Source organism: Anneissia japonica, unplaced genomic scaffold, assembly GCF_011630105.1.
Source record: "Anneissia japonica isolate Jap-2015-1 unplaced genomic scaffold, ASM1163010v1 scaffold493_len2256704_cov171, whole genome shotgun sequence".
In the NCBI taxonomy this organism is placed as follows: Eukaryota; Metazoa; Echinodermata; class Crinoidea; order Comatulida; family Comatulidae; genus Anneissia; species Anneissia japonica.
Genome location: NW_022727062.1, coordinates 2,059,814 through 2,068,579, shown reverse-complemented (window position 1 = coordinate 2,068,579; position 8,766 = coordinate 2,059,814). Strand labels below are relative to the sequence as shown.

At 37.2% G+C, this 8,766-nt stretch overlaps 1 long non-coding RNA gene across 1 annotated transcript in view; it reads left to right on the top strand.

Moving 5' to 3' along the window:
• Positions 1-2,808: 2,808 nt before the first annotated feature.
• The window catches only part of LOC117113465, a 9,136-nt gene continuing 3,178 nt past the window's right edge, over positions 2,809-8,766 (top strand). The window contains exon 1 of the long non-coding RNA XR_004446219.1: positions 2,809-3,188. This is a non-coding gene — a long non-coding RNA (uncharacterized LOC117113465). The remainder of the gene's footprint in view (positions 3,189-8,766) is intronic.

Sequence of the window (8,766 nt, the reverse complement as noted above, 5' to 3'; positions counted from 1 at the left end):
GTCTATGTGTACCATATATGTAAACTGCATAATTTTACCCTCACTATGCTGTTTAATATTTATGACGTATATACAAAATTTTACAAGGTTTTATTTCGGTAAATTCTAGTTATCTCGTTGTTGGATGATTAGGACTACATTCCGCCCAATGCGAAGCAGAGGTAGTCTCAATCAGGCATTCGACACTTCGCTCGGAAGTAGAATTCACTACTTCATCTCAAACCATGTTGTATTTGTATATTATTCAATACCATTTCGGATGCATATTTATATGGATACAGTATATTAATTTTCATTCAGTGGTGATTATTTTTCGTTCTAAAAAATGGTACCTTTGCAAAGAGGGTTTACTGTCCTTATAAATAACATGAACAGTTTTCATTGTTTTTAAAATTAAGTCGAATTCAAAGTTACTCTGATAAATAGTTCTGACTAAGAAAAAACTTATTCCCTCAGCTACAGAAAATAATTAAGTATTCTATCCTGTTACTGGGCAGTCTTTTGACTTGGTCAATCGTGTGTGGTAGTTGTGCCTGTGAAGGCACTCTTTGTGCTAAATTTACCTCACAACTTTACTACAGACAATTTACTTAAAAATTATATTAGAAGTCTCAGGAGTAAGTGTGCTAGTTCCACGTGCACAAGGAATGCAAGGGATACAAGCTCAGAGTAGCGCCAAGTACTTCAGAGATCTCATGTATATGACCTTTATTATGACCTCCCATTTTTTTCCAAAGATAATTAACTACAAATGAGTGGCAAAATAACATTTAATGCAATGTCTAAATCACTGTAGGCACAATTGTTTCATAATTATAATTTCAAGAATTTGTGCAACATAACTGTTGAAAGACAGCAAAAGCGGAGCTATCACTTTTGTTGCATAGTTTAGAAAATTTGCATAGTTTAATCATGGAGGTATTATTGAGAAGGAGATCACTCGGCAAAGCTACGCGCACGCAGCCTTATGCAAATGAACCAAGATCAAAGTTGCCGCAGCGCGTAAAGAACGTTTGCGCGATGCCTTTGAAGTCCCATGTGTTCCCCGCCACCAAATTTTCAACAGGCATAGTTGACCAAAAAATTGAACATGACGAAGTGGAGAGCACCTTCTTTTCTCAATGCGCACTACATACAGTCAATCGCTATGGCTGCGCAATCGTTTCTATTTTGAAGCTGATACATTTATCTCTCATGAAATATCAAACAATATAATATTTTCCACAAAAGAGTTTCGAATTTAATGAAACATCTATAAGAGCTTTGAAAGTATAGTATACTTTAACATCAATTTCCATAAATTGGATAAAATTTGATAATTCTAATTTTAACAGATATTAATTAACAAATGATTGAGGATTATAATAAACTAAGTCATTTTAGGGTTAACGAGGGTTAACCCTAAAATCAATCAATCCAAAGTCAGAGTGATTTTCAGTTTTACGCTGCTTTAGCATTTTAGTCAAACCAGTCAATTTTTAGACAAAATTATAATGAACACAGAAGTAATTGTAACAGAAATATTTTGTGAAATCTGTTCACAAAATATACACATAACATACTAAAATTCCGAACAGATGCAATCAGGAGTACATTGTTAATTTTAAAGATATTTAATGAGTTAAAATCAAATGGTTTATCGCACAACTGCTGTGTTGAAGCGTATAAAAGCATGTCGTTGCCAAGCTGTTGATAATGAAAAAATGTTAATAAGGTAATACGCCCGTGCGCTATCTAAAGTTGGGGAACACCACTGGTTTTTCGCGTCAAAGGGAACTGTTGCTGAGTGATCTCTTTCTCAATAAGGCCAAATAAAATTTATTATTAGTTTCACGTCCGGAATTTGAAAATTTTTTTTTGATATTTTTGATAAGGGGCCTTACAGCAGGCAGGCCTCGAATTTGGGGATTTTATGGGCAAGGCCAAATGGCCTTCGGTATGACATGATTTTGAAAGGCACCAAGGCCAAATGGAAAGGCACCAAGGCCAAAATTTCAAGTATAAAAGGGCACCCAAGGTAAAATTTGATTTAGCCTCAGTACTAATTCCTCGCGAATGCCTTGATTCATCGTAGCCAGGCTAGGCCTAGGGCCAGGCCAAGCCAAGCCAAGCCATAGTTGTCAATGGTAATATGACTTTGTTTAGAGTATTAACTATTAATTATCGATTCAATGTTGGAATATACTGCGGCAGTCGGAGATCGTACAAAACAGTCAAATTTCAAGAAGTTCGATATCTTTGTGTTGTTGCTCAGACCGTTGTCATCGGAGAGGAAGCCACAACTCTAAACTGGCCGCGAAAGCTGCGATGACGTAAGATCGCCCAAAGTTAGCTGTGCAGCAAGAACATGTTTACAACTATACAAAGGCCGTATTCGACTGGTCGTTCTTCGTTAAACCACGCCCACCTGCACAGCGGTATCATCCTAATCAACGAAGACGACCAGTCGAATAGAAAACTTGTAAATACTCGACAAAACAAAATGGCTGTATAGTTACCGCGATATACGTTACGTAATCAAGATTGCTTCAACTTGTGGTAGTATGGGGTTTTCGTAAAAAGAAATATTTTCATCCAGTTTTTATTCTGTTTGCCTACAATAATTTTTTGAATCCATGTTGGTAAATATTATATTTATTTTATGAAATATAATCTAAGTTATATTAACGCAAATGTTGTTAATAAAAAAAATCACCAATCGGCCATGTTTCTCCTTGGTCACGTGGATAACTTACGCTGATTAACGCACTCTGGTTTACGTATTTTCGTTGTCAACGAATAGTCTATTAATACGGACCAGTCGAATGAAAATAATACGCAACGAAAATTTGTTCCAACGAAATGAACCAGTCGAATGAGCCCATGTTTATATTGCAATAACCGCTAGAGTAAGATGCATGCGCACACAACGGTAACCGCAAAAACAGTTCGTATCAACACACATGGAAATTCTGTTCTGTCACTGCAACCTGGCCTAGGCTAGCTTAGGCGACCTACGCTTTTACGTTCTTACTTAGATTTATTTTACGTGTCAAACGATCTATATAAGCATCGTAAGGGCACTGAGGCCAAGGCTTCAAAAGGGCAGGCAAGTAGTGGCCGTCGTCATGCTTCATTTTCAGGGGCACCAAGGCCAACTGGGAGGGAACCGTCGGCAATGGCCGCGGTAAAATTTGAGGCCTGAGCAGGTCTGTACATCTTGGCTACTACAGTATACTTGTTAGCCTGATGAAACACTATTTGATTCATAGGCTATAGTACAGTATGTAGAAATTAGAATAGGCCTAAGCCTCTCGGCCTACTCTGTTAATTGGCAGAGTCCAAGAGTCTGGATACATCTACACTGATCTAACCACACCATATAGTTTTGTTTTGCTTAGCCGAATCCACGACTACTAAATCTAGGTAGGCTAGGCCTGAGGCCTGGCCTATACAGCAGTACGGACGGATGATCACCAGACGGTTGACTCATCTCGTATCTTTCATGATGAAAAGTCAATGCCTTGTTGTCAATGTTGGTATAGGTAGATATCCTTGGCCCCACGCTTAAACCACCATAAGGTTAATTTGACGATTATAGTTGTTGCACCTTTGGAAGAATAAGAAACTTATTCCTGCTCCATTGTCTACCGTCCTCGCGTCACAAAAAAACAAGACCTGTCAAGTCAGGGGTTTATTTATGAATTTGAGTAGCAGGAGAAATTTGAAAGTAACAGGAGAGTAAATTGAAATAGGCCGGATTATAGGGGGGCGCCTAGGCCCCCATCGGGGTCCAGAGGCAAAGCCCTGGTCGGGGGTCAAGCGCCATTGCGCTCCAGGGTATTAGAGTTTTTAAAGCCCATTTGATGGCATTTCTCTACATCATTTTTTTTAACAGTTTTCAGAATCAACTATGAGCTGTAAAAAAAGTTGATATTTTTACATATACTGTATCTTCATACATAGGCCTAGCCTAAATAGATACTGTAAACCAGAAACTTTCGCGAATTAATAATTTCGGCCGTTTCAATGTTTATCAATGTTTTATTAACAAATTATTTTCCTGTAGGCCTAATATCGATTCAAACACATTGATTGATAATGATTGAACATCGTGGTATGTCATGGTACGGAAAATTAGTTTCCCATTTGAACTTCTTAGTATACACTGCACAGTGGTTGCACATGTGCAATCTACACATCTAGATGTGTATAAGAGACAGGGCCTAGGGCCAGGCCAAGCCAAGCCAAGCCATAGTTGTCAATGGTATTTGGGCTTGCTTTGCCGTTTTAATCATTGTAGGCCTACTATCTATAACTCTGAAATTGTGAGTGTAAACAGCATTCAATATAGTTGGTTCGCCTTGCTACCTCCGCCACTGAGTGTAAACGAATTTGAGCCAGTGTTGGGTTTTTTTTTAATTATTTATCATTTCTGAAATATCTATGTCATCACAAAGATGGCTAGTAAAATAAAAATAAAATGAAAATAAAAGGTTCATAGTCATACACAAATTAATTTAAAAATGACGATCTGTTTTTTTCTTCTCCGCGGTAAGAAAACCCGGAAGCCCAATGTACGGAAAAAGAGTTTGGGCGATGTATTAGTCATCACCTGAGCACGTGGTGGAGGAGAAATTTCTATTATCTTATTGGCTAACATGTGATTTGGAGGCGTGGCTTCTTTGACGGACTCACCCAGGCGCGACTGCCGAACTTTGAACTTTGAACTTTGTTTACTCACGCCGTGAGTTCATAAAAGTCAAACATGGAGTCTGAGAATTGGTAGACATTTTAACGAACTTTCAACAGAAAGGAACATCGAAATTGGTTGCTATTACTATTGCAAATTAACTTTGTGTAGGTAAATAAGGTTCTTTACAGGCCTGTTGCGCTATTTATATTGGTGGTTTTTGTATTAATTTTTGTACAGCATTGATTGAAGTAGCCGGCGAAAACATCGTAGTAGCCGATCGAATGCGCCGGCCACCGGCTCTTAAATAAACTCCTGTCAAGTCAACAAAAACGCAAAACCGTGTGTGCAGCGCGAGTGGCGAGACGACGATCTGAGTAGTAGTAATCCAGCCGCTGTTTGTAAATTCACAGAAATGTTGTCGCGACTGCTGTATTTCCACCGAAAAACTTAGAGATATTCCATTTTTTTTACAGAAAAACGATAACTTTTTCGTTATATATAGAAAAATAGCAAATAGTAAAAAAAAAAAACAAAGTCGTAATTTTTCATTTTTGTCAAAAAGTGTCTATAGTGGTGAATTATGGTTTAGGTTTTTTTAAATAAAGTTTCAAAAATTTTTATGAGGCCTATGTGGAAAATGTAGTTGATTACCAAAGGTTACAATTTTTATTTTGAAGACTGCATGGTCTAGGAAGTGTACATTTTTTTTATGGGGCACGTTTCCAAGGGTGGGTTTTCCGGGGCGGGTTGACTGCCAAAGAGTGTTGCCAAAGTGCGAGCCAGCGTGTTATTTGATTACAAATGCGAGACATCGCAAGTGTGAGCCAGCAAGCCATGATGTCACGACAATAGATACGAGACGTTAACAAGGGGGGTGCTGCGTTACGGAGAGTAATGTGTGACCGGAAATGGTCTGCAGTCAGTTGGTTGTTACCATGCGCCAGTGATGTTGGAGTACGTCAGCAAGATGAAACTATTTACAGTATGTAATGCATGAATAAAGTTTGGGGTTAATTGTCGGGTAGTGAAATGATTATTGTACATTTTAAGTGCTCCCTCCATGCATAAGCGTAAGTTAATACGGTGATTAATCAGCAAAGATATGGAGACAATATTTCGAAGTTCCCTCTTTCCAAGTAGGCCTAAAGAGGGGATGCAAATGCTTTGTGAAAATGAGTACGCCGTGGTACTCATTTTCACAAAGGAATACACACAGCTGGTTAGTTAACAATATGCAAATGTTACATGAACACCTGAAAAGAAAGGTGCAATCACGTTCTGTTGCCTAGCAAACGTCTGTACTGTAGCGTGGGGGAGGTGGGCTAGCCTAGAAGTACTGTGTAGCGGGAGCGATGAGGCACAATAATAAATAAGATTATGACTAGGCCTAGGCCTAAGTAGATAGTGCAATTTTATGCGATAGAAAGTACACCTTCGAAAGAAATAAATTAAAATAAGAAAAAAAAAATAACTAAGAATAATTCAGTTGCAGACGTACCTTGTTGAAATATTATACAATGCTAACAATGCGGCTCTTGTAGCCCTACCGGTATCCGATCATTTCGGTCGCGCCTTCATTTCGGTCGCGCTATTTTGTTATGAATTTCGGTCGCGGATGGCGCGCCGACGCACAGTGGGCCAGAATTGTTTCAAAATGTGCCAAAAAAGTCAATACTCATAAGAAAATACTGATTATGTTCATGTTAAGACTGTTTAAGGGGTTTTCAAACCTGCTGAATTCAATTAAACTATTTTAAAATATGTATGACGTCATCAAATTATTGTTTTTTGATTGGATGAGTAAAATATTCATTGTAATACCTAGGCAGATTCATATTTACCTTTGTTTAATATTAGAACATAAGGGGTTTTCTAACCTGTAGATTTCAACGCAAGCATATTTAAAATATGTATGACATCATTAAAGTATTTTTTTTTTTTATTGGACGACGTAAAATTTATGATCTAGACAGAATAACTTGCCAGAGCTCAGCAAGACACGAATGAGGGTTTCAAGACCGGCAAATTCAAATTAGAACATTTTACACTTTATGTGACATTATTAATACATTTCTTCAAAGAAAAGAGTGGAAGGTGGAGTGTTAAGAAGACACCTGCAGTACCCCCTTAGTCGGCGTCCACCCCATTAGTCAGCCCTCACCAGTGAAAATAAGCACAAAAGATCACGGTCAAACAGACTGAATTTACCTAATATCGCTATAATTTGCGTGAGTAATAATTTGTATTTGAATGGATGCTAAATAAATAAATGAAAAAAAGAAATTAAATGAGCGGTCCCACTTTATCAAGCATTTACCCCCATCCCATTACTCACTTTGGGATGCCCTTATCATCTCCAGAGGCAATTTGGCTTCAGATTTAGGATGGAGTCAAAATGTTTAAAAAAAAATTACTAAAAAAATAAAAACAAAAGAGAAAGTTTCGGGAAAAAAATGATTTCTAGAATAATTGACCTCAAAATGAAAGGGGGTCGAGGTCCTCCCCGGAAAAACGCTGTTTCCTAAATGGCGAGAAATGAGATTTCCCGACTTTTGAGGTGTATTTTAATGACATTTAAGTTTTTTAAAGTTCAAGATTTTCTCTCCCTTGAAAAGAGTCATGTCATTCTTATTACAGTAAACAGGCCTATGTGTGTATACAAAAATATGAGTAGTTCCATACGTAGGCCTATTTTGTCTTCCATAAACCGATGAACCCCAAATAGGACGGTGGTGGGAAAATGTTGATTCTTATATGTCGGAAAACGGGTTTTCTCAACTTCTGAAATTTTGGTTTCCCTCTCTTGACATTTTTTAATGAATCGATGAACCCTAAAGAGGAACAGGGGGAGAGGCGCGGAATCATCATGTTAGCCCCTGGAAAATTTGGATTCCTAGATTGCGGGAAGTGAGCTTTTCAGACTTCTGAAGTATCTTTTAATGACCTTTAATAAAAATAAAATCAAGGTCTACCCTATTGAAAACGGTCAGGTAAATTTTCTGATTTTTAATACAGTAAAGAGGCCTATTGTGTGTGTACAGGTATAAATATGATTAATTGCTTATGCATTCTTATTTTTGTTCTTTTCTTTTTTCTTTTTTTTTTTTAAACGGGGTCATCCCCCATCAAAATTTTGATTGAGCATTTCCGACATTTAATTGTCCAATTGTAACGCAAAATTCAATAACCAGCTTACGGGTCCTGGAAAAGTAAGTCTAGAATTATTTTTTAAATATTTATTTATTTAATGTTTTTGTCCAAGGGGGAGTGGTCAGGACCCTGACCCCTCCAGATCCACCAATTATCTCCCTCCCCAATTCACTCCTTGAAATGACACTGAAAATCGAGTGTACTTTTTTACATTTGGCACCAAATGGCTGCAGGAATGATTTTATCGTATACCTTAATATTAAAAAACGGCGCTTTTGTAGGGGGACGGGGGTATATTAAATCGCTTGCTAAATGCAGGGTGGCAGATATTGGCAGCTAAACTTGGCATTAACGTAAAGCTAGGCTCTGCCAGAAATGTTGGTATCAAAAGCATGACGAAAATCGCCGGCAATTCTAACTTTTAAGTTGGTTTTATGAAAAAAATATTTTTAAGCGTTTTTGGCTCATATCTAGTGTCCTTTATTCTAAAAATATACTAATAATTTATTTTTTATTTTACTATCTAATTTAGTTAACAATAGGTAAATACTGCAAGAAGTATCAAGTTGACTGCTTTCATCTAAGTAAAGTCATAGGAAGTTTTTCAAAACTGTCAATTTTATCATTTTACGAGTAAACTACAACTTGTTCATGTTTACATGGTTATATCACACTATGAAAATTCACTAATATGAAATTATTGGTGGATTAATATAATTTAGGATGTTCTCGACCTCAAACAACCTTTAAAAGCTGAAGATGTCACATTACCTATTTTCGACTTTTGGCACACTTTGAATTGATTCTGGCCCACTGTGCGACGGTGCGACCACAAATCTGGAACAAGGAGCTAAGCAGTATAGTATTTTTATAAACACAAAACTTACATAAAACATTAGTTGACTAACAATTATTTGTATTACTGTACTATAATATTATAG